This window comes from Buteo buteo, chromosome 1, assembly GCF_964188355.1.
Source record: "Buteo buteo chromosome 1, bButBut1.hap1.1, whole genome shotgun sequence".
In the NCBI taxonomy this organism is placed as follows: Eukaryota; Metazoa; Chordata; class Aves; order Accipitriformes; family Accipitridae; genus Buteo; species Buteo buteo.
Window position 1 is genome coordinate 21,010,002 of NC_134171.1, and position 26,585 is coordinate 21,036,586.

Genomic DNA, 26,585 nt, shown 5'->3' on the forward strand with positions numbered 1-26,585 from the left:
TAAACCCCTGACTTCATAGCTGACCTTGCTTTGGGAAAGAGGTTGGACTAGATTACCTCCTTCCAACACGAATTTTCCTGTGGTTTTATGAATTATCTACTATATGAGATGCTATAGCAATATTTTTCAATACAGCAGTTTGATATTTGACTTGCACCAGTATAGATCTTAGCACTATTATCAAAAAGTGTATCTTACCTCATTTCTAACCCTTCTGTTGTATTTCTTCTGTAAATTGTTACTGGATGAATGAAGGAATTTGTGATGTACTCTATTTCTATCTAGAAGCTAATGTTCAACTCCTTTAAAGATGGTGACGGGGCTGGAGCACTTGCCCTGTGAGGAAAGACTGAGGGAACAGGGCTTGTTCAACCTGGAGAAGAGACAGCTTTGTGGACATGGAACAGCAGCTCCCAGTGTCTATGAGGAGGTCATCAAGAAGATGGAGCCAGGCTCCAGGAGTCTGACCTCAGAGTTAGCCCTGCTTTGAGCAGGAGGTTGGACTAGAGACCTCCTCAGGTCCCTTCGAAGCTGAATTATCCTGTGGTCCTCACATAACAGGCTCTACATGTGTTCAGAATGAGATCATGATTCCTGTTATGAAATCTCCAAGCTTGGCACCCCTCTTGGTAAGGATATATATAAGGCTCAGGACTTTTTTTTTTTTTTAAACCTGGCAGTAATATGAATTTAATAAGGCTTGATTCCTTCGGTATCCTGCTTCTTGCCTTCCTGGTTGTGAGAAGAGACTTGACCATTGTAATCTATGCAGTGATGTCATCTGAAGTTTGTGGAGAGAATCCAATGGAAGGAAGACTTGCAGTTGATAAATTCAAGGGAGATGATGATTGTTACCATTTTGGGCCCCAGACAGACTAGGCATCTCATCTTTTGATGGTCCGGTCTCTCAGTTTAGTTCCTAACTGGGTATTCTGGTCCCTCCCTCTGTCTTTTTTTTTATTTCCTGTGTCAGGCCATGGTGAGAAGAGGAAGGCAATAACTCTCACCCTCAAATTGATGTGCTGCTTATGCAAGGAGTGATTAATAGCATAGCTTTTAATTTCTGATCTTCCTGCATCTCTGGATTTCTTGCTTGCTTTTTGAATATGATTCAAACTTAAAGGATTTCTCTGTTGCTGTGATAGCTAGAGCTGTGCTTTTTTTTATTTTCTTTTTTTTTCCTCCTCCCCTTGAAGATGAAATTCTGTAGGATTAGAAGAAAGCTGCAAAAATGTGCAGCATCCATGCATGATATGCATGATCAAGGATTATGCATAATTTGAACTCTCTGCTTTCTTTACCCCTACTACTCAACACCTATTCCCCTTGTTATATCTCAGCAAAACACTGGTTTCACACTGCTGTTGCTGGCGTTGACTTGCAGATATGCACAGTTGATACTCAGTGTGCTGAAAAGCTGGTGGAATCACTTTGACTTGATATTGAGCAGCTGATCTTCAGCTTACCTTCTTGATTTTCGATCTATTTCTAGGCTAAGTGGTTCAGAGAAACCAAAGCTGCTGCTTCTCAGAGAAGGGTTAGCACAAAGGTACCAGTTCCACTCCGTGTCTTCTGCTATGATCCATACATTTACTTTGTTTAAATGGTACCTAACATCTACCACTGTGCAAGATCTGGGAGAAGCTGTCACTTCTGTGGCTAGGGGAAATACTTTGTGCTCCAGACTGTATTTCCTTGCTCCATCCAAGCCCAGATGGTGAGATGACTGGCAGAGCTGCAGTCCTGTCTGTTCATATCACTGAAATGTAATCTCTGCCTTGCTGCATTCATATCTGGGTGAAACCTGGACTATTGATTTTGCAGTGTTGGAATTGCCCACGTATATCTGGAGACACAGCTGGGGCTTTATTATTATTGTGGTGCCTTCTCATCTTTGGTAATGATTCCTGTAGTGATGAAGAGAAAAGGAAGAAAGTTTTCTCTCTTCTGAGTCTTCAAAGATGGGACATCATACTGGATATTAGCGACTATACCTTCTTTTGATTTAAAAGAATATTTATAGGATTGCAATGAGCAGGTTTTGCAAACTGCAAGCAGAGAAAAAAGCATTTTTACCTGCAGAAATGCATATTAGTGTGCACAGCATTCTTTTCAGATGAGTTCCAGGACATCTGTATATTGTGTCTTTGTCTGAGAGGAGCCTCTCAGTTGCCCTAAATTTCTCAAAGCCAAGCTGGTTACATTGTTCTTTCAGTCTTCAGTGGTTTTGGCTTCCAGTTACTAAAAACTGATATACAATAAAGGAATATTCTAAATCGCATTTATTCTTAAATCTAAAGTGAAGTGTTGCAAGCTAAAGATTTGTATTTATTCTTTCACATTTATAATTAAAGAGGCCTCTTTCTAGCTCTAGGAACTTATAAAAATTAAAACATACTTGATAAAAGGAAGAAAGGTTTTAAATGGATGAAATGCCTCAACATATCAACATTTTCTTTCTGTCATTCCAAAAAGTTGTCGCCTATTGTACTCACTCTGAAGAGCTTTGCAGGTATTTTCTATAACTCTTTTATTTAAGCCTGGGTTCATTTTGAAATGGTACCAAGAAGTTGACTGAATGGAGGCAAAGCAAGGATTTAATGAATAACCCATTGCAGTAGATGTCAGAAACTTTATGCAATCTTACTTCCTTTTGCCCCTCCATTATGTGTATAACTCACCTCCCTTTCCCTTGGCTTGTCCAAAAATCCTTGCATTCCAACCTCCAAATTCTTCATCTTGAATTGCAACAATTTATGTTTCTTTCCTCAGTCCCACATCCTCAGGAACTTTTCAACACAGGCTTTGATAGAACCAGCTCTGTCCCTTGTCCTCGATTCCTATTGCTTCAAAATAACAGTAAACTTTTGATGTGGAGGAGAAAATTTCAGGAGGAAGAGAGGTGCATACAGCAGAGAGGGATGGGAGAGAAGATACAAAGGTTGAATGACTTTTTCCTGGGAAGTTTCCCAGCATAATCAGCCTGAGAGCTACTTCCTAAAGGTCCAACTACAAAGTAAAATGTAGGTGTGATTGTAGCATACTAAGAATAAAATGAATATACTTATATTTCTCCAGCTATATATGCAACAACACAGGGCATAACTAAAAATCAAACTCTCTGGGGGTTGAAAGTACGTGCTTGCCAATCTGTCATTGCACCTCCATTGCTGTATTACACTGCATATTGAAGCTAGCACAAAGACACTCAGGTACATTTCATTCTCTGACGTAAACTGTCCTGTGAAACTGGAGACCTTGCCTTAACTTCTTGCTGCCAAATTAATAGTAAAGGATATGATATTCCAGTAGTTCAACTCTCCACCCATTCTGTCCCATAAATGGAAATGTACCCTTACTGAGACTATAATGCTAGGGAATTTGATAAGAGGAAATCTTGGTCTGACTGACTTTATCATATTTTTTTGGAAATGCTCAACACCTGCTTGGTCCCTTGGCCTTACTATGTTGCATACTTTGGAAAATCCCCCTCTAAGACCAATATGCCTTACACACACAAGTGAATTCTGCACAATGCACAAAAGTGCATTCCTAATCACATGACATATATTTAGAAACCTTATCTTACAAATTACAGTTCAATCATAAACAGTTTTGGAGACATGGTGGTGATATGCCCCGCCTCTCTTGTGTGCAAGCCATTAACTACAAGAGTGGATTTTAAGTCATTCTGGAGTCCTCCTTTGATAGAAAAAGTTTGTGACCATTTTGGAACCTCTTCTTTAGTATGTTGAGAATTTCTGAACAGCATTTGAATTGGTTGTTCTGACTTCAAGATATTTTTGAGCCTTTTTACAAAGCGAAGACTTGTTGGCATAATAACTCATGGAATTGCTGAGTGTCAACTAAAAGTAAATATTACAATTAAAGCTAGTATAGGCAGAGATCAGCTAAAAGATCAAAACCAATACTTAGTTTATGAAATTAAACTGTAGAATATTGCATCTGGAAAGATAAGTTAGATTGCTTTATTTTTTAACAAGATACAGTTTTTACAAAATACTTCTCGTATAGTTTACAATTCTTACATTTAATCTATCCCCAAGAGGCTGGCTTGAAGTTTATTGTACTGTGTTTTCTAGTGCACTCATAATTTCAGATCTATTTAATTTCTTCCTCTTATCCTTTTTTTGTTTTAGTATTTCCCACACAGATTTATTCAGGTTGGAAAACTTATTTTGACTTTTTTTTGTACTGCTGCCTCAAATGGCTCTTCATATCCTTTTACTTCTTCAATAATTGTATTTTATTTTCACCTGTTTAAAGCTATTTCTCTGAGAAGTTTGGAGGGTTAAGCTTTTGTTCAATAACAAAGAATTCAAGTCTCAAGTTCAGATTGTAACTAGTCACATGTGTGTACGTATAACAAGCTTGAGACTATGCTCAGATCCCCTGTCCTTTTTTATCTTTCAAGGGAGAATAACTTGAGCTTGCATTTCTGCAAGGTGTCTGCATCTAACATGTTTATTTGGGATCACGTTTACTGCAAATATTAACACTTCTTTAAAATTCTGTGCAATTGCTTCAGTGCTTTAATTTTTACTGATATCTATAGTCTTTACATATTAAAAAAATCCTTTAAAATGTCTTTTTGAGTTGAAATTGAAATATCTTGTAAATGTAGTTGGAAACATTTTCCATTGCACTGACAGATCATGGTACTCCTACCTGTACACAAAAGCAAGAACAGCAGCAGTATCACTGAAATAACCCTGTGTAAAACCATTGGAATAAATGCTAGAGCAAATATATCCTGCCTGTGTTCTATTCATATTTTTTTAAAATGCTACTTATCTTAGTAACTCAGAGATGGAAGAAAATATTCCAGATAAATTATTAGGCATTTTTTAAAGATGCCTAAGGAACTATGGGATATGCTTTGCTCTCAATAGCATGGATGTAAACTGGTTATGGTAGAGCACATCAGAGGCTTTCAAGGTGTATTTTTGTTTTATTATAATGGAAAGACATGCTATTTATAAAACATTATGTTTAGCATAATTTTTTTTAAATATTTTTTTTAGGTCCCTGTTGTGCAGTTGGTTTCTGTAGGTCATAACTGATTTTTTTTTTTAGCAAGCTCCAACACCTACTGCTAATTTCCTAAGTGTGCTTAAGCCAATCAAATGATAAGTTAATATCTAATTTTAGAGATAACCCAGAAATATTTTTGCATTCACTTTTCTCTTAGTAACTATAATATGGCTTTAATATACTCTGTGCAGTGCCTCTGGTCTATCAAACATGGATGATGCATTTCTGACAACCCTCTTTGGACTCATGCTGTGATCATAAGTGCTAGTAAGTTGCAGGACACTTTTGTGGCTATACTCTGCAAAACAGGACTGCTTTTTACAAATGCATTAAACATTAATACAGACAAATGTGAAGTTTTATAGTGCAGAAGCTTTATTTGCTTGGACATGTATTATTTTTTATTAATAATTTTTACCATACCACACATTTCTCTTTAGAATTTGAACTCTGAAAATGATTCCTTGGACTTAGTAAATGTTGTTTCATTTAAGACCAAGGGAACAAACGAAAATCACTCAGATTTACATTTCAGTGAAATCTCATAAGTAATGCATGAACTGTGTTTCAGAACTGACTTGTACAGGGCCTTAAGTACCTTGTAACACTCATCACCTTCCATAAGAAAACTGCAGAGAAGAGAAATTCTTCCCCCTTTCTCTTCCAAACCACAGAAAATCTGGAAGAATGGTGATGGAGGCAATCAATGATCAAAAAATGTCCAAAATGCCTTTTTTTTTTTAATTATCAGGGAATGTCCTGATTTAGTTAGTTGTTACTAACTATGGCACATCACAGAAAATACTTGTATTCTTGATGCATGATGTGCAAAAGTCACTGTGAGGACTTTTCAGTATGAGTTTAATATGAATGGATAGATCCACTACCAGGAAACCTGCTGATGGAAACAACCACACCAGCTCAGAGCCCTTACAAAAGCTTCTTTCTAAAGCTCCTCAGGTATTTTTCCTTGCTCTGTGAGGATTTGGGATTCTGACTCCAGTTTTAAAATGATTGTTTCATTTGATATGAAAATGTTTTTTCCCATAAGCTTACAATAATCCACTGTCACTGTCTGTCTATTGCTATCTGAAACTTATTCCTAAAGCATGACCTGCTTTTATAATAAATAAACCCTTCCCATCATCTACTACTACACATCCTTTTGCATGTGAACATAATAGTATGTATCACAGCTGCCCTTTATTATGATATAATCCTGCTGAATAGGATCTTGAGTAACTTCAATACTTTTCATTCAAATATAACTCCTTTCTGGTATAACATGTACTAGGTTGCCAGTATAAGTTCTCATGTGCGTAAATCTACTGCAAGGTTATAAAAACCTGGAAGAAATGCCAAGCCATAATCAATGAACAATGTGTGTACATAGATGCAGTATGAAGAGGAGAGAAATTAAAGATTTCAATGACAACTCTAAGCAGCTACTGTTGACACTAGAAATTCAAGGATTAAAATGATATCTGCATTGAAATGCTAACAAGTATGATGATTTAGACAGTGTGCCCTGTTTCTAATTATTATGCATAGCTTGCATACAACATAAGTAGTTGTAACCTTTGTGTGAAGAGCAAAGTCAGGAAATGTTAATCCATGGGGAAACCATCACTTCTCTTCAACTTCCATACAGAAACTCTAGCTCAAATGATTGCTCTTGTTCTCCAGTCCAGGGGAAAAAACATCCTCTTTGCAGTTAAATATCCCCTTTTATGCTGTGTGTGCATTAGTCAAATTGATTTCCATGAGAGTTCTCCAGGCTGAGTTGTATAACACTATCATTCAGTGCATCTGCAAAGGGAGCTGTAAGAAGGAAAAATGAGAAATGTTAGAAGAAAGACCCTCTGAAAACCCGGAAGTAGCAACTTTATCAAAGCTGGCAAGGCTTGAGACTGAAGAGCCAATATACAGCTTGTCTGGAAAGTAAGTGTCTGTTAGGAAGGCCAGATTTTTAATTCATACTCAACTTGGAGCTCTGTTCTTCCTTCTCTCCTACAGACAGGTTAGTCACCTGGCCGAGGTTAGTTGTTTGGCTGAGGGCCACTTGGTGGTCAGGAAAGGACTGCTAGAGAAGGGTATGGTATCTACATCACCAAAGGTTTCTTAAGACCATTTTTGGCAAAGACCTATCTGTAATGCTTATGCGCAGGTCCTGCCTTCTCAATGTCTACTCCGGCTACCTTTTGAATGACTTTATAGCAATCGTTCCTTGACACTTCTGTAACATGAATTATATGCAGTGGTTTCATCTGAAGAAAAACAGATACTGTCATATTGTTGGAGTTCTAGGACTAGAAACTATTAAGGAGAGAAATAGCATGTGACTGATCACAAAGTGCAAGCAAATGCTTTCAGAGAGTAGACATCGCTATTTGGTAGTCTGATCATGATTCTCAAAGCTGTTGTGCTTTTCTTGCTCCCCGCTTCACGGTTACTTCACTAAATGAATATCTTTTTTATTTGAAAGGGTTTAGTCAACTTCAAGTAAGTGACTACTACTTGCCACGATTTTCATATTTTTGCTCAAGAACTTGTGATTTTTTTTCATGCACGTCAATGCATACTGTTGCTGTCATAAGTTTTTTGCAGTTGAATAATTTCTTCTTCTCACTTGGATCCATCCTAAAGACTCCAGTTTTAAGTATTGTACTGCTTTGGCCTCTCAGTCAGCTTTCTCTTCACTGGGTAAAAAACTGGCTGGATGGCTGAGCACAGAGGGTTGTGGTGAACGGAGTTAAATCCAGTTGGCAGTGGGTCACAAGCGGTGTTCCCCAGGGCTCAGTTTTAGGGCCAGTTCTGTTTAATATCTTTATCAATGTTCTGGATGAGGGGATCGAGTGCACCCTCAGTAAGTTTGCAGATGACACCAAGTTGGGAGGGAGAGTTGATCTGCTTGAGGGTAGGAAGGCTCTACAGAGGGATCTGGACAGGCTGGATCGATGGGCCAAGGCCAATTGTATGAGGTTCAACAAGGCCAAGTGCCGGGTCCTGCACTTGGGTCACAACAACCCCATGTAGCGCTACGGGCTTGGGGAAGAGTGGCTGGAAAGCTGCCCGGCAGAGAAAGACCTGGGGGTGCTGGCTGACAGCTGGCTGAATATGAGCCAGCAGTGTGCCCAGGTGGCCAAGAAGGCCAATCGCATCCTAGCCAGTATCAGAAATAGTGTGGCCAGCAGGAGCAGGGCGGTGATTGCCCCCCTGTACTCAGCACTGGTGAGGCCGCACCTCGAGTCCTGTGTTCAGTTTTGGGCCCCTCACTACAGGAAAGACATTGAGGTGCTGGAGCGTGTCCAGAGAAGGGCAACGAGGCTGGTGAAGGGTCTAGAGCACAAGTCTTATGAGGAGTGGCTGGGGGAACTGGGATTGTTTAGCCTGGAGAAAAGGAGGCTGAGGGGAGACCTTATCGCTCTCTACAACTACCTGAAAGGAGGCTGTAGTGAGGTGGATGCTGGTCTCTTCTGTCAGGTGGGTGGAGATAGGACGAGAGGAAATGGCCTCAAGTTGCACCAGGGGAGGTTTAGATTGGATATTAGGAAAGATTTCTTTACTGAAAAGGTTGTCAGGCATTGGAACAGGCTGCCCAGGGAAGTGGCTGAGTGTCCATCCATGGAGGTGTTCGAAAACACGTAGACAAGGCACTTCAGGACATGGTTTAGTGGGCATGGTGGTGTTGGGTTGACAGTTGGACTCAATGATCTTAAAGGTCTTTTCCAACCTAAACAATTCTATGATTCTCCAACAAAACAAGAATGTTAAAGAGTGAAATACTTACATTTGGAAATTTTTGTGTTCTGTGTATCTCATGTATTTTACAGGTACACTCCTCAGTGCATCGTCTATCTGCAGTTGTACAATGCAGAGGTCTTGTCAATGATAAAGAGCTAATAAATAATGTCCTCACACTTAAAGTCTGTAATGTTCCCCAAACAACAGAATTTTGATTACTGAGCAATTTCCAGTGTTTATCTTTTGAATTCTGCTCCAAATTCCATTGTACACCCAATTGTAATACAAATACTTCTAGCTGATGGGAAAATACTAAGGTTCTAACTTTCTAGACAAATAATGAAGCTTTACAGAGGTAATTTGGTCTTCTGAAAACAAAGGTAGTTCTGAAAACAAAGGTAGTTCTGAAATCTTAGTTTCAAATTTGTGTGCGTTCACCCACCCCATTCCTGATTTCCCAGGTCTCGGCTATGCTACAGAACTTCATGGTTGTTATTCTGAGGAAAAGTATATATTGAGTTTGGGCTCAGATCACTCCCAGAGTCTTACAGAAGAAAGAATAGTTTGCATTTCCTTAGAACAGCTTATGGCAATAACCTAGACCTTAGCAATACACCTCATTTACATTCAAGAAGGTAAGAAGCAGTAACAAAGAAAAATCAGTGGATATAAAAGTGATTATCAAAGCTTCACAATCCAGGTGCAGACTTAGAAAGAACTGTGTCTATCTTAGTCATATTTGGTATGATCTGAGCAAACAAAAGGCCTCTGGAGAACCAACCTCAAAAACTATAGGCACTAGAATAAGGATGTAAAGGCTTTGATCCCTACACAGCTACTTGGGATTTGAGCTGGACATGATGGCTACCAGGTGAGCTAAATCTGTAGTATGGAAATACTGAACTGTGGGGAGAAAGAATTATGTTTGAGGAAAAGAAACTCTTTTATGGCTCAGCTTACATTACAGTGTATCCTGTATTTTAAAAGCATATCAATAACTCAGGAACTGAATTTGTAGCTGTACCAGCAAAATCAATGCTGTGTCCTCAAACAGAGCACGATGAATATTAGGTCTTTACAAGGCAGAAGAATAAACACACATTAAAGAAATTCAGGATCTTTGCATTTTTTTATCAGGTTTTATTCCTAGCAGTTAGTTTGAATCTTCATAAACTGTTTTCAAAATTATATTTTAATTGTTCATTGTATTTTTCCACTTGATGCCTTCAGATTAGGCTGTGGTTATGGATTTTTTTTTTTTCCTGAAAACCATTTTATTAGTGGCTTTTTTCTATTAAATTGAACACAAAAAAGTACATTTAACATATTTATATATACATTCTCAATCTCAAAACATGCAGATGGCTGTCTCCTTTTAAAAAAAAAAAAGAAAGAAAAGAAATTGCTCCTGGGGTGGACTTGATACGTTAAATTTCAGCTTGTAGTAAATTTTTACAGTTGAGTTATAAACCTCTGGGAAATGGTGGGGTGGGTTATCACAGAAATGCTAATACAACCCTAACTCCAGCAGTGATGTTGTAATATATACATCATTAAGTTTCCATTCTCACGGAACGCTTGGTGTACAGAATATTTACATTTATAGTACTATAGTGTATCTTACAGTATCCCTCCAGGTAACAGCAAAATGATAGTTTCATGAGGAAAATTATGTGACATTATTTTAATATACCCATGCTGATTTAAGCTCAGAGAAGCTCAGGAGCAGGATTGTCATAATGCTTCCCTATATTAGCCTAGATAGCGTTCAGCCCCTTTTAACTGTTAGTTTAGTAGTTGCTCAGAGAATGGCAAGAATTCAGAGGACTTTTTATCCCTCTGGCTTGTACAGTAATTATGTTATACTGCATAGTTTTTTTTTGTTAAAATAAATCTAATATTCAGACTTGCTTTGTGTGAGGTTCAAATACAAAATAGGTTTTTTTCAATGTGTTTTTGCCACCTGTTTGTATATTTACTGATTTACCTATGTAGGTGTCATTTACGCTCAAATGCCAGTGGAGAATTGCTTTGCATTCTAACCGGAGCAGGAAAAATTGTAAAGGGGAAATCATTACACTGTTTGGAAGAAGATAATTAGAGCTACACCCTTTTCTTTTCTTGGTCTTAATTTAAGAATGGCAAAGAACAGGAGAAAAAAAAAAAAGGAAAAAACCCTTTGAAAAAGAGATTGTGATCTTTTGTCACTGAGGATGGACATTAAGGAGGAAAGAGCCATTGATGAGGGCAAAGAAAGACTCAGACTTACCAAAGTCAGTAAGAGGCAGTGAAAGTTTGTGTGAAGTCACTTGCAACATTTGAGCCTGGTGAACTATTCTCTAGCACTTATGTTCATACTGACCAGCATGGCCGTGTTATTTCTATCTTGTTTTTGTCCTTGAAGATAAGACACATTCATGTTTTTGAAAATACAAGGGGATTTGCCTGATCAGAGTAAGAAGCAAATTTTATATAAGTTACTGAATGTCTTTCAGATATTTTGAATGTAGACATTAATTTTGGGTCTGATTTTCAAGGGTTGATGCAGAACTGAACATGCAAGACTGCACAAAAGGATTTGTGTGCATGTGCTGTTTTTATGATGCAGGTTAACTAAACAGACAAACAAAAGTTATTCATAACAACTCCCCATATTACTAAGTAAATATTATATAACTGTGCCTTAGGTAAGAATGTTCTGAAATAAAGTATTTCCACTGAGGTATAATGGCTCAAGTGAGGGTCCCATGTCTACTAAAATGTAGCATCTTTTGTCTTCAGAATGCATGTAGAAGGGCGACTACAGATTGCCTCTAACGGTGAAGAAAGGGCCATGGTGAATCTCTTGCTCCGAAAATGCATTTGGGCTGATTTTCCTCAGAATATATCAGAAAAGCTATTCTGCAGCATTCCACTGCAATAGTAATTTACTGGAGTTATGACTGTATCCCTGCAGAGCTTTGTTTGATCCAAAACACACAGCAGCTACCAAGTACTCTTCTGTAGAGTGCATGCAGCTATAAGAGAATGACATTTGAGTTAATTAATCTGTGGAAATACTGTTAGAGAGAAAGAGACTAATGTTGAGGACTTGACAGATTCTACTTGCTTTCTGAAAATACTTTTGTGACAAAAGATTCCAGCAACAGGCATCCATACCAGCAAATCACCTTGCTAATCTGTTCCGTTTTGTTTCTCTGCATTCAAGGAGCAATCAGGTATTTTCTGTTGGAATGACTTATTTTAAATTAAGGACAACAAAGTAAGAACGAAAGTAAGGCTCCATTAGAGGGAAAGAGTGCATTTGTTTTTTCTTCACAGCCTTTACTGAAATGAACTTAAAATGGCTGCTGGTCTCTGTAGACTACGCCAGATTTTTAGAAGCTCATAGCAACAGCCACAGCATATATAGCTGTCTAATTGCAGCTATGTTTACAGTTGTATATAGACGTTTTCCACTTTAATGCGATTTTCTCTAAGTATTGTCATCCATGACTTCATCCTCTCAAGGTACTGAACCTTGAGATTGTGTCCTTAACTTTGCCCTCTTCTTGTGAGGGCACTATCCTTCACAGAGAGGATGTGGGACTCCCTGTGTAAGCAGTATGACCAGTGTTTCACTTTAGAGGCTGTTACTGCTATAGAAGGTGGAGATACTCCTGAGTATATGGGAAGTGTGTTTAGTGGGGCTAGGAGGTTATAGTAACTAGAATAATCTCGGAGCTCAGACCTTGCTCTTAGATGTGGAGATTATCAGCCAACTGTCAAAAATGACTGAATTAAGTATCAAAATAAAAATAGCTGAACTGAGAAATTATTCTAATCTTATTGCTCAGTCACTTATTTTATTGTGATTAAGCTTTGTCATTTAGAAATACAGAATAAAATGGTACATCTTTCCACCGATACACACATTTAAGTTGCATGATCCTCTGTGACTAGTAGTTTACACCATCAATTTCACACAGTCTGTAACTCAACCAGAAACACTATGCTGGTAAACACTTGTCATTTTAACAATTTCTGAAAAAAAATTTAATTTCTGTAATATTAAGGGGAGATAAGTATCAGATCCTTAATGGGGAGAAAAGTTTTAAAATTCAGAAATATGTGAAACTTCAAGAAATTATCTATGATAGAGGAACTTGCTGAACAAATTGAGAAAGTGGGTGTGAGGGTACCTGTAAACATAACCATTGTCATGTACTTTAACCTATTTTTATGCTGCTGAATGTGTACACTTACCATGTGTCCTGGGCATCCAGAGAGGCTGTCTTTTGATCCTATGTTGGAAGAAAGGAAGAACTGGTCTTGGGCAGGGAAGTAGCATGACACACTCCAATAGGGTCCCCTGTTTGGTCAGTGAGGCTCCCTAGATGTGGATTTTTTGGAAGCACCTGCCCCTGACCCATGATAAAATCAGTCATTAGAAAGAACAAACCAAAGGCCTCCAGAGAAAGAGCAGTCCACGTTCAGAAAATATTAGGCATTAGATGGTTAAGAGGTAGTGAGAGAATCCAGATTGAGTGCTGACCTTATGATCTCCACAAATACTAGTTGTCATATTTTGGGAAGCTTGTCAGTAGGAAGGGGTAATTGTGAATGGCAGTATTACATATTCAGGATCAATGAGCCTTGACTGGATCTTTTTCTCTCTCCATGGAATTAAAGATTCTGCACTTATCATGTAGGTTGATTTTATATTCTGCATCTTTGCACTCTCATAGGAGAGAGATGATTTTCTGCAATGGAGTAAAAGGATGCACTGGGTCTGTGATGGGCTATCAGGTTGCTAGGGCATTGCAAGAGGAGGTAGTTAATTATTTTAAAAGTTGTAACTGGCCAGGAATGCATCCCTGGTGCTTTCTTACAGTAATACACACAGAGCGCCCTTATAAAAGGGCACTGCTGAGTTAACTGAGCCCTTTGGAAGTTGCTACCTTGCCAGTTGTATCAGTTCACATCTAATAAGTTGTTTCTTTTTTTTTTCCCTCATAACTGACAGGAAACCAATCAAACAGAAATGTAGCGTTCGCTACATATCAAGGTGCCACGCTTAGACCACTGGTCAGCCTGGACCAGGGAAAGAGACAGATAACACACACAGTGTGAGCGCCAACTTCCCCCTTTTATTGCGCAGTTAATTCCTTTTATACTAACAAGGGGAGGTGGGGTTACAGGTACATTACAAGGCTGCGACTAACCCTCTAACTTTCCGTGACATCGTGAGATCTTCCGAACGCCGAACCCTACATAGAATCTTTGTATCTGAGACATAATTTCCTTCGTCTCCTCATTGCTTTCTAGGTACTCACTGACTTTTCTGTCTCTTCAGGTAGTGCCCACAGCAATAGGGTCTACTTTTTTCCTTGCTTGTCTTGCTATCCATCAGCCTTCACCAAATACAATTGTGAAACACGAGCTTTTGAGAAAAGATTTTAATTGCTAACATAGAATCTCTTTTCAGGCCTCTCTGTGTTCATTTCTCTTGCTAGAGAAATTTCTCAAGGGGAGGAAGGGAAGGTAAGAATATTTGGTCTCTGTTTCCAGTGCCCAGCACATGAAAGATGAGACAACTACTTTACTTAATTCTTCACATGAAGTCTATTAACCGCAGTGATCTTTTCAAAGTCATTAAGTTGTATTATGTTAAAGCCAATTAGCATTCCAATTTGTGGTAGCTGTTTTCTGGTTTGTGGTTTTCTTTTCTTTTTTTTTCCTTTTCTTTTTTTCCTAAGACATCATTGTTCCTTAGCTGGTGGGGTTTTGTCTGTCTGTTGGTTTTTTTGTTGTTGTTTTTTGTTATAAAAGAGAGATTGGAATAATTAGAGAATAGAAATAAATCTAAGCTGAAAAAACTATCTTGAACATTTCAGTGTCAGAATTTCCTTTTCCCAACAGCACTGAAGCTCTGAAAGAACAGAGCAAACGTCTGGCTACTGTGAACTCATGCTCAAAAGCAATGACTTGAAATCCATTCGCTTACACTGTTGAATATCCATGGAACTTTGTACTACACGGTACAGGTAAGAATTCATTGTCGTGACTGTTTCTTAGCAACTTTTGTGAGACGTTTAATGTTTTGATGGGATAGCCTCTTGCACTTCAATATTCTAATGTTATCTTGGTGGATTTGGCAAACTGCTAAGGCTAAAAACGGAGCTTCTCAACCGGAGGGGATAGGACTCCATAGGAAATGGATCCAACTTCATCTGCTGTGCCCTTTCTGTTTATACCTCACCTTGTCTTTCACAACAAAGGCAAAGTTGATACTTTTTACAAGTTTGGGAAGGTATTTGCTATTCTGGAGACAATCTGAAATCTTTGGATGACTTTTTAAGAAGCGTGGTATTTGAGTATGAAAATTAAATGTGTACCTTACTTCTTAAACAAATTCTTCTAAACTACTTATTATGTCTCTGTCAACAAAATGCTTACATGTGAGCTCAACTCTGCAGTTCAAAGCATAGCTAGTATTATGTGGGGGCATACTAAATGGAAGAGAGAGAGAGAACAGAGGTGTAAGTTTTGTAAAAAATACTGTCAGGAAGTTCTCTCAGGATTGAAATGGAGAGAGGGAGAGGGCAGAAAGAGTCATTTGTCACAGACTAGCTATCAGCCTAATGAAGAGGGCACTGACCTTTGGGATTGAGGATCCTGCTTCAAATTCTAGCCCTAGAGCAGGCTTGCAAGCTAAATTTTGAAACTGAGTCATTTTTTTATTTTTCTGCCCTAGACTTGCTTGTGTTTCTTAAAATGTGATTGGAAAATTGTATAAGGACGAACTACCAAAGGTAGACTTTTCTTTGCATATCACCTCAACCAATTGCAAAAGTACTGCAATGGGCAAAAGGCTCCACCCTTAAATGAAAAATATAGCACCTGGTTTTGCACAACATGCATATGCATTTCCTTTGTGTATGGTAGAGACATCTGGCATCTTCCTGCCTATTATCACCAGAACACTGTAGATACCACCTGGGTAGAATACCATGTTTTTATATCTGTGTATCTGTGAGGCATTTCTCCCCCCCCACCCCCCCCGAAGGTTTCATAAGCTTCTCAACACTACTATTCCTGTTCCTTCCACTTCCAACTGGCACTTCATCACAAATGGCATTCAATATAGTATGTTTTGAGCACTGTGAAGGCTAATATCAGAGAAGGCCGTGGATTTTATACCCAGCAGCAGTGTTCTCAGTTATTATGATGGTAGAGGCATGCACAATACATTTCTAAGTACTTCAGAGACTAAAGCTGACCCTTTCTGGGATAACTTGCTGAAAGGTCTCTCTAGTGTCAGTTTATCAGCGTAGTTTTCTTTCTGAAACCTGTAATTGAGAATGGGGGGAAAAAAAGTACATTTTGCAGGAATCCTATAGAAATGCAAGTACTAAACTGAAGGTAGCAGTGAGCAAGGTTGCAATTGCTAGTGGAAGATGACTTGAGAATAAATTGGTTTTAAAACCAGCAGTTTTATAGCTCCCTTCCTCGAGATAATAAAGACTTGGTGCAGGTTACAAAAATTCCATCATAGCAATAAAAGCTTTATAAAAATATTTGAAAACATCTTATTTTTATAGAAAATAGCTGTGTAAAATCTAGTGCCAAGTGAAACATCTAATGCTAGTTTAAACATAACATCCAACTAATGTTGCTATCAATGCAATGCACATACCCCAAACAGGTTTGTATTTTGGATCTGTGCATGGTTTTAATTAGGTCTAACTCCAGATATCATATCCAGGTGCGTAAATAAGTATTGCCTTGGAGTCTGCAGGCATTTTTGTATATTATTGGGAAATGGAATATTGTTATCTACTGTTAGCATTGGATTAGAAATCTTGGATTAGAAATTATTTCCTCACTCTTGTGTTCTCTTTTGCCTTTGTTAATAAAATGTGTTCAATGTGATTTTCATGCATAAAGTAATACATGTACAATGGAATCCCCTATTCCTTATGCTTACAGTTTAGTGGGGATGTAGGAAACTCAGATTCAAGTGCCTACTCTGGCTTTCCAGCAACAGCCTGAATCTCCATTTCCCACATCATAGGCAACAACTCTAACCCTAAATATCCTAGTTGCTTTGGGATGGAACAGTATTTGTGTGTCCATGGTTATGATCAGAAATATTATTCCAGATTTGAAAGTACTTCTTTTTTTCTTGTTCATCTTTGGAGGGGCAATGGGGGAGAATGTTCTCTTTGGAAAAAAAGAAAACTGTTCCACATCTTCAATCAAGATTGGGTTCTGCTAAAATGCAGAAGTCAGTCCATATGCTAGTAATATTGAAATTCTCGTTTGTCCATTTGCTTAACTTTGTGGTCAGCAATAACTTTGTGGTAACAAAGTGTCAGCTGTGTTCTGCATATATCTCAACACCTAACAAACCTTAGCTAACTTCATCATTCTCTGTTATACAATGTATTTTTACAAGCATTTTACATCCTCCCTGCCCAAAGGAGGGACAGTCTAAAATTAGACTCCTAAATTGCTAGGTAGGTTGGGATTTTCAAAACCTTCAAGTGACTCATAATCAATTCTTATTAAATTAGTTCAGACTTCTACATTTTTAATACAGGTGAGAACACTTTCAAACACTGGGCAATAAGCCAATAAATAACACCACTGATTAGGGATGCTTTTGTGGTAGAAGAAAGAATACTAAGAGCACAATACTTTATTAAGTTATGAAAAGTAGGAAAAAATCTAGTATAAGAAAGATAAGGCAAAATGCCCTCTCCTACCGACCATTATGTTCAGTGTCAATAAACTACATGTCATGTAAACAAATACGTGTTAGATATTAAATAAAATCAATTTCATGGAAAAGTGAATACCCCATTTTACCTTGCACCTTTGAAAAAATCTTACTGTTGTTAGCATCCAAAACCTCTTCAGTGGAATAAACTGAAAATAAACTACGTTAATTCAGTAGTCAGGCTTCTGACAGCCATAGACCAGGGAAATGTTTGTTGGTCTTTTTCTTTTCTTAATACTTTAAGACTAATGAAAAAGTTATGGAAATGTCACCTTTAATTCAGAAAATAACGTGTTCCTTTGAATCCCATAATTTCATGCTGATGTTAGTTAGTTATAAGGTAGAAGCAGACTACTAAGTTGCTCTACTTTAGCATTACTATTTTGTTTTTCTTTACTCAAGGTGTTTTTCATGTCTCTGATAATAAATGGACCTTTTCCATACTTTCTCAAGGGAATGGATGCTTTCTGTGCTTTGCTGATATTGTGGAAATGTAAATGGGAGTTAGCCATTTAGTAGGATTTGCCCATCATAAGTTTAGCACCGTGATATGTGAAACAGAGAGTCTTTAAGCATTAGGTGTTGTGTACTTTGAAATCACCCCTCTGTTTATTTTTTTTTATTTTTTTTTTTCCAAAAAGTCATCTTTTATACCTGGTATATGTTTTTATATTAGAATAGCCACTTAAGCAGAAGACCAGTGACTACTGCATGAAAATGGTTTAACTATAATTAATTCAATATGACAGAAAGTCTCCAACTATGGTGGTGATGTGTTTTCTGTATTCTTCAACCCTTAAATTTTAGAAGAGATGAATTTGCACCTCCATTTTTGCTTAAGAGCCTAATATTGTATAACTGAAGCCATTTTCTGTGCTTTCTATTGTATTTAGCTTATCTTTTCAGAATGCCATGATGGTCGTGTTTACAGTTCAGTAGGCAGACGCTTTCTGGAGGCGACTGGGTATTTCTGAGCACAGATAATGAATTGAGGAAACTTTAATCCATGGCCTGTTGCTTGAATTCTGTATCTAGTGGATAGCTGCTGAAACTATGTCTTTCACGCACTGCGTACCACGTAGAAGGACCCCTCGAATAAGTTAACTTGCGTACAAGTGATTGCCTACAGTATAGCTACTTAGCAGGCCAAAGCTTGCTTTCATGTTTAATTGCACTGAGAAATTGCAGGATTTTTTTCCAGTCAATTCCCTCACTTTTTCTAGAAAAACTTGTCTGTCTTGTAGGGGGAAATGGGGAAGGTGGGAGAGATGCATATAAATACTAGGTTGATTTTGCCTTCAGTCTAATGAAAAGTGGGCAGGTACTGCAGAAACTCACCCTTAAAAACTGAACAAACCTGCATCAAAGCTTTTTGTATAAAAATAGTATAGAAGAAATATCAGGAAAGGGCCAAGTTGACCTTGGAATGAAATTAGACTCTGAAAACTGTCTGTTCTCAAATAGCTGCTGTTTGCTCTCAGACCATTTTCCAGTTGATGGGGATCGGTAGCACAAAAGGCATTGTCAGAATTGATTGTAATTGCCCCTTGTTAACAGTCTCAATAAAAAGACAGACACTGAATGTGCCTTAGGACTAGGTATCTCTTCTCTCCAAAGGTGGTCATCTCAGTAGATGCTGAAGAGTAATAATTTGCTGATTATGTGTCCACTATCTGATGTGATAAACAGAGTGCCTCAGGCTGCAGCTCCACAAAATGGTAAATCTAGCTTTTGAGTGGAAGGCAACAAAAAAAATTGCTCAAATGCAAAGCAAAGCACAGAAACAGTATAAGCTCACTCTGCTGTCTCAGCAGTTCTTGTTCAGTCATTTAGCGTCTGTCCTCCCACAGCAGGCATAGATTTGGCATAAGTGTTGTATTGCTTGCTGTGTGGGTGGCTGGAGAAATATGTAATTGTGTGCTTGCACTTGATCCAGATCACATTTGTTCTGCCAGCAGGTCAGACAATACATATATTAAGTATCGATGAATGTTGAACCATGGCTTCAGATGTCCAAGACTCTTTCTCCAAAGTGCTCAATTTAAAGTTTAGTAGGTTTTGTTTCATTTATATGAAATAGCAGGAGCTATTTTGGACTCAGTAGCTGACTTCTCTTGCTATATATCTTTCCTGTAGAGAAGACCGATACAGTTTGAATTAAAGATTGTAGAAGAAAAATGGAATTTTGATTATTTAAATTTTTAGATTTTTTAAATTTTTAGAATTTTGTCAACATTTTTATTTTTTACACCTTTCTAATTTCAGGGGAAATTTATCCCCCCCCCCCCCCCCCCCCCCCCCCCCCAAAATCGGGCAGGGTAAAATTGAAAATTAGTTTCTCACAGAGTCTTGAATTTTCCTTCTTCTGAGGGAAAAAAAAGAAGGAATCTCAGGAAAGGAATAAAAATGGGAAGTCTCTTCTTTCCCTCTGCCTTGCACAAAATGGGGCAAAACATTGAAGGAAAATCCCTACTTAGTGTGCTTTTGATCCGTCACCATTTCCAGCAGAAATAAATACCCTTGAAGAAAGTTTCAGAAAACATTCTTATTTATAAGCTCTAATTCTTGTGTCTTCTGATATGTTTCAAGCAGGAGTAATTCTTTTGATAAGGCATGTTTATTTAGGACCAGAAAGTCCTGAGCTTAAATCCACTGTCCTGGATATGTTCTATTATGACCATTGGTGAAGAAGTGAAATGGAATACCACAGCACAGTTTAGGATGTAATCCAGCAGTACCAATTCAACCAGATATTGCATGAAATCCTACTGTAAGACTGCTCTGGCACTACTTAGACATTTTTTGAGAAATCCAGACCAATAGACCTTATCTCAAGGAAAATATTGTAGTGTATATAACTTCTCCTTGCATAAGGGCTGCTGTTTTGCTTATGTAGCCAATGAACTATTAGTTCTTGATTCTTCAGTCTATAAATGCCTTTGGGATATGGCTACCTGTGCTGTTCTCTTTAGCAGTTTCAAAATCAGCCTTTGTTCTTGGGAGATGATAAATGAAAAAAAACACCCCAAAACAAGAAATCAAACTCAACTCTATTTACATTGTTGGATTTTGTTTTTAGTATTTCCTGGGATGGTAGAGGGTGAAACTTGCTGCTGGTGCTGGAGTTTTCATTTTTCACTCTTGCTGTGATCTCCTTTCTCCAAAGTGGCTCAATGTCATCAAAAATATGGTTACAGAAGTTCTTCATATTGGGACAGTTATGATTAATATATATCACAGCAAAAGGCTGCTAGGATATTGCTATTTATCCTACCTTATTAAGTATAATAATCACATGAAAAAGTTATTGCTCTCCCACTTGAATTTAAAAAGTAGAAAGTATCTAATGATATTTAAGAAACATGGTGAAATGCAGCATACAGTATAAAGAATAAAGTTATTCAGATTTTACAGGCAAAACCAGTCTCCTTCTGGACTGTGTTGATGTAACAGGCCAATTAATTTGATAAAATGGTGCATCATTTGTAAGGTGAGATACTTAGGGTGAGGCAAATGTGCCAATGGAAAAATTGCAGTTTCAAGGAGCCATGCACAAATGCTGTTTCCGCATATCACTAATTAGCATGCTACCTCAGGCTGTCCCAAATTAATCTCTTCTGCTGTGTGTACTGTATATAGCTAGTAATCATGATTGATTACTGAACAGAATTGTCGCAGAACCACTGAAACCGTATGATAAACTTGCTGGAAGAGAATGAAGAATTTTGCTGTAAATGTTCTGTTAGCAGTGTAATATTGAAAAGTGTGGTCTGGAGCGAGGACAGACTTTAGTGATGAATGGAACTTGATTAGAAGCTGTAGAATTTTCTTTAATTGTTTTGTTTCCTTTTTAATGTTAAGATGTGACCTTTCAAATTTACTCACGAAAAAGCAGTGAGAACCACATGCATACACACTAATAGGAAATGCTCAAAACATTAGGGCATTCACTGCAAATGATGCTGCATGAATTTGTCTCAATTCCTTCTAATTACAGACTTGAACTTCAGTCATTTGAGTGTCTTTACTGCCATGCACTGTTTCCAGGGATACATTCCCCTTGTTGGGGCTGTTCCATTTTGAATAACTAATCAAACTTCCATTGAACAAATACTCTGACATCAATTTCTTGCATCTTAAAGTGCTCTAATCACTGCCATACAAACTCAGGCTGCCTCTTGATATGGTTAAATGAATTTTTAATTTTATGGAGTAGAACAGATCCAAGAAAGAGTTTGAGAGATCTACCTGAAAGTAGCTAACGGCCTGTTTGGTAGTCACCAACCTCACGTGGGAAACTGTGGCTGAAGTCCCTGGTCTGAAGAGGATATATAAAAGAATTGCAGCCAGGCAAGAATAGCCAAACGTTTTAGCCACTGATTATTTTAGAGCTGGCCTTTCCTAGAAGCAACTCCTTCTGGGAAAGAAGCAGTATTGCATGATTAAAGGTTTTATTCAGTGTTTTAGAACCCACCATGAAACCTAGTAACTGCAAACCATTTTTCCTTTGCTCTCTCACCCAAAACCAAATGAAAATATTTTCACAGGAATCTTCCTTTACAATCCTAATTAGCATTTCTGGTTTTTGTTTTGGTGTTTTTTTTTGCATAGCTCTCTAGCAATTTTACAAAATAATAATATCAATAAAAAAACCATGTAAAACACAAATGCAACCATGACCTCATTTTATATATTAGTGTATATTAATAACCATTCATATGCTAAATTTTGCTGTGAGGTCTGAGAGCAAAAATACGCCAAGGAGTATAGGTATTTCTTGTACTTGCAACTCCTACTGTGTGCTCTCACAAAGGGGAAACAGAACTTGCCCCTAATTGCTTGCATATGTGTAATTGCAATAGATTTTAGCTACCCTTTTGTCCTTCTCTGCTGTACCTCTGTCATAATAAGGCCCAGGAGGGATGCACAAATTAGCTTGTACAACATCATGGTATCCTAATGTATGAAACAGTTAAAACTTACCATTTTTTAGCCTCTCTGTTACTCTGTGAAGTGGGAAACATCTAAATCTTTTTCTCACATGTCTGGGATGGTTCTACTCTGCTTTATCTATCAATCAGGCTGGTTTCTTTAGTACCTTGCTGAGGGGAGTGAATACACTGGGACATACCAGAATAATGAGTAAGTCATGGCTTATGAGATTTGTTATATCTGTGGGTTGATTCCAGCGTTACCCACCCTCTTCCCTCTGCCTTTGTAAGAGAGCATGTCTTCTTTCCTGGTGAAACAAAATCCGATAGTTTGGCTTGTCCATCTTGAAGAATAATTAGAAATGTGCTGGAATATATTCAAGTAATTAACCTCCAATGATAAAGCTTCAACTTCAGGTAGAATCTACTCACTATATTTATTTGGTGAGAGTGTAGAAATTGCTATGATCAATAGTAAGGACTGATCAGCAAGGAAAGCCAAAAAAAAGCAAAAGCAAATTCAAGATACTGTTTGAACTATTGTTTTTGTGAAGATTCCAGTACAAACAGGATACTCCATATTTGCCCCTGACTTGTTTTGGCCACAGAGCATTGCTTCAGTGGAGGCTCTAAGGCACAGAATACTCACCATTCATCCGCCTGCACAGTGGACAATTCTGGTTCCCGCATTGTTTTCCTTCTTTCTTTGAAGATACATGGGGAACTTTAGCTGAAACAGTCCAAGAGGTGTCTAAGTGTGGACCCAGTTGAAATGGTGAGATACAGATGGCAGGCCTACAACTCTTCTGTTATGAGATTAAGTAGTGCTGATGGGACATCAGTAACCTAGGAAAAAGTTCTGTGGAGCCTCAGATGATCATGATATAGCTTGTTTTAGATGGGACTTGAAAAGCAGGAGTAGGTAGTAGGAAAGGACAGAAGAAAGGAGCATGCAAGCTTAAGAAAAGCTCCAATAAGTGTCAAGCAGTCATGGAGATTTGAAGGAAAGGCAAAAATTTGCACAGTACATTGTAAGCCAGTTCACAGGAAAGCTCCAATCTGTCTGGTGCTAAGAAAGCTAGGACAAAATTGTTGTGCCAAACATGCTTAACTGCAATAGATAAGGCAATGTGGCATTGTGATGTCAGCTGTCATGAGAGAACTTGCCCACATATAGCAGAGAAGAAGGATGGTTAGCCAACTGCATAAATCTTGTTTTCTTTATTATATAAGATGTCCTCTTGTTTTTGGTTTTATTTTCATTTTTTTTAAGTTAATTCACTCCTCATTCACCACTTCTGCAACTGTTTCTTGCCTGAATATTGATGAGTAATGTAGGAAACACATTATGCATGCAGAGGAATACAGCTGACATTAAACTTTCAACAAAGAAAACTGTTCCACTTCAATACTCTACACCATATTATGTAGCAGACCAGCTACTTCAGCTCCACAGGAAGTACTTATGTAAGAGTTACTCCTCCTAGACAACAGGCCCATAATCATATGCCCATAATTAGGTCTGGTCTTTTGTATTTGTTATTTAATCAAAGATAGAAATATGTGGTGATTTTGCAATAAATTAAGACCACTTCACTTTGGAATGTGCAAACTAATCTTACCCAATTTTTTACAATAAAGTTGCAAGCAGCTTAGGCTCTAAAAAGGTGGATCTTTTCCTTGAAAACTGGATGACATTTTAAGCAATTTCCATACTTTCAGGGAATGGGATTAAGAGCTTTTATTTTCTAAGAGTAAAAATCACATAAAAGGAGGGGGAAAGAAAGACCTCATAAGGCATCACATAATGATTGTCAGTGAATATCTACAGACATTTGAGTGAGAGTATGATGGACAGGGGAGGCCAAGGTCCAAGTTTGTGAATGACATGATGACTTGAATGAGTAATATGCATACCAGACTGCAGCCTCAGCTATGAAGTTATTTAGTAACTGAATTGTGAAGGGGAGGTGGAATTAGGAAATGCATCAGGTGCTTGTAAAATGTCTGGCAGTGCTCCAGTGATCTGCTTACTTCTAAGGGAGATGCATGTAGGTCTCAGTGGCAGGAAGATTTCATCCTAGGAACAGTAGTCCTTCATTTATCAGTCAAAATGTTGTCTGGTCCTCATGCACTTGCTTAATTAGAACAGATCTGGGAAAATTTTTACTTCAAAACCAAAACAAAAAACTCTCTCCACACTCCACCCTCCTTATCAACCCCCCCCCCCCCCCCCCCTAGACCGTAAGATAGCCAGAATGAATATTAGAAAGGTAGTTCAGACAAGGGGTTAGCCAAGGAAAAATCATAGCTCAACAATGTGATGAGCAAATGACAGAATAATAGCCAGGGAAGGGTTTGGTGGCAGTAGAAAGCAATGTGGAGGTCACTGTAATTCTGATGGCTTCGCTACCTCTTGCTTATTTAAGAACATTCAATGACTGTATAAGTACTAGTATATGTTGTAAACTATTTTTTAATAATTTCTGGATTTTTAAAGTCACTCAGGTTTGTGGGAAAGGCACATGCCTGATAATTATGTATACCAGATGTAAAATGTGTGCTTGTTTTATCCAAAGTGAACAAAGCTGATATTTCACTGCGTATCTCTAGTTAACAGATAATGTCAATAGAATAGGATGTTATCACAGGATAATGGTCTCCTGCTGCTTGATAAGTGCTGAGTCGAAACCACAATGTTTATTTTCAAGGCAGGGGACATTGATCCTGTGACAACTTTCTATTTCAATGACATTCTTGCTATTACATTAGATTGATGCACTTATGACCATTTTGTTTAATGGATATTAGTTTAGTAAAGCGACAGCTGCTTCTTGTGTACCTATTCAATACACTAGCTACAGTCTGATTGGCTTCAAGAAAAGAACTTGTGTGATAAGCATAAAAGGTATAGATTTTTATTTTAAAAAGGGGACTCTCCTCCTATGAATGAAGTGCTTACATTCCCCCCCCCCCCCCTTAATCTCTGTTACAAAAAAAGGTTGTTTACTTTGCAGGATTGCCTTTTGATGTAATTCTCAGCAACAAGAATTTCTTCTTGAAAAAAAAGGTAAACTAAGAATGAACATTGCTTTGCAAAATCTGATCCACTGAATATTTGAGCCTTTCAGCTGGGAGCTTTTCCCAGGTGAAAACTGGTAATTTGTTCTTTGGAGAAAAAACAAATAACGAAAATGCTTTCAGTACTGGAATTACTATTTTACTACTCTGGAGTAGACTATGTAACACATTAAAAACAGAGAGCAGATTAATTCCCAAGAGTAAAACAACCTTTTACTGTAAAACACTTTCACTGCAAGCCATGGAGTAAAGTTCTAGCATGAGCTCTCGCGCTCTCTCCTTTTTACATTCCTGAATATTTTAGTGTCATTACCAAAGCTGAACTTTTAATTTTTTGTACTTTGTTTCACCTTGTAAGAGAAGGCAAAAGGCGATTTTTTCACTACAATGAGTTTTAGGCCTTGGAAGAGGTTTCATACAAACTAGGTTGTTTTGTATGGCTGAAAGACAAAGTCTAGTGAACAAACATCATTTTGCCTTAAAAAAAAAAAAAAATCTTATTTGAGTAGCAGCTAAGGAAAGCCCTACTTAATTTTTCAAAATTGTCATTGCTTTCATGTGAGTAGCAGTGAAAACAAGAGAGGGAAGAAGAGAATAAAAGAATCTGATCCATATTCTCACTGGGGAAAAATGCTTTTCTGCAAATGTAATATCAACTGTGTCCAGCAGTAGTCCTATTGATTTTAATGGGTCAGAGTGTCCAATAATACTTTATTACACTGAAAGTGGATCATATGAATGTGATCTGGATGATCTAGTGGTAAAGCAGAGGACTTAATTATTTCTATTTTCTTGTAAGTGTAGTAATTCTACACTGCACATTTATGAAAACGTGGGAGGAATAGCGCATGCATTTGTACATGTGTGGGAGAAAACGAAGGGAAAGTAATTAGGTGGAACCTCCCCACACACAGTCAAGAAGCACAACATCATGTTATATTTTATTAAATTACTTCCTTTAGAAAATCTTTGTGAAAATTTTAAGATAGCTTACTTTGGAAGGGCACTGT

General features: G+C 37.8%; 1 long non-coding RNA gene across 1 annotated transcript in view; it reads left to right on the forward strand.

Annotated features, from left to right (window-relative positions):
- The first annotated feature begins 14,298 nt into the window (after window positions 1-14,298).
- Window positions 14,299-26,585, forward strand: part of LOC142037109 (uncharacterized) — a 34,440-nt gene continuing 22,153 nt past the window's right edge. The window contains exon 1 of the long non-coding RNA XR_012652290.1: window positions 14,299-14,825. This is a non-coding gene — a long non-coding RNA (uncharacterized LOC142037109). The remainder of the gene's footprint in view (window positions 14,826-26,585) is intronic.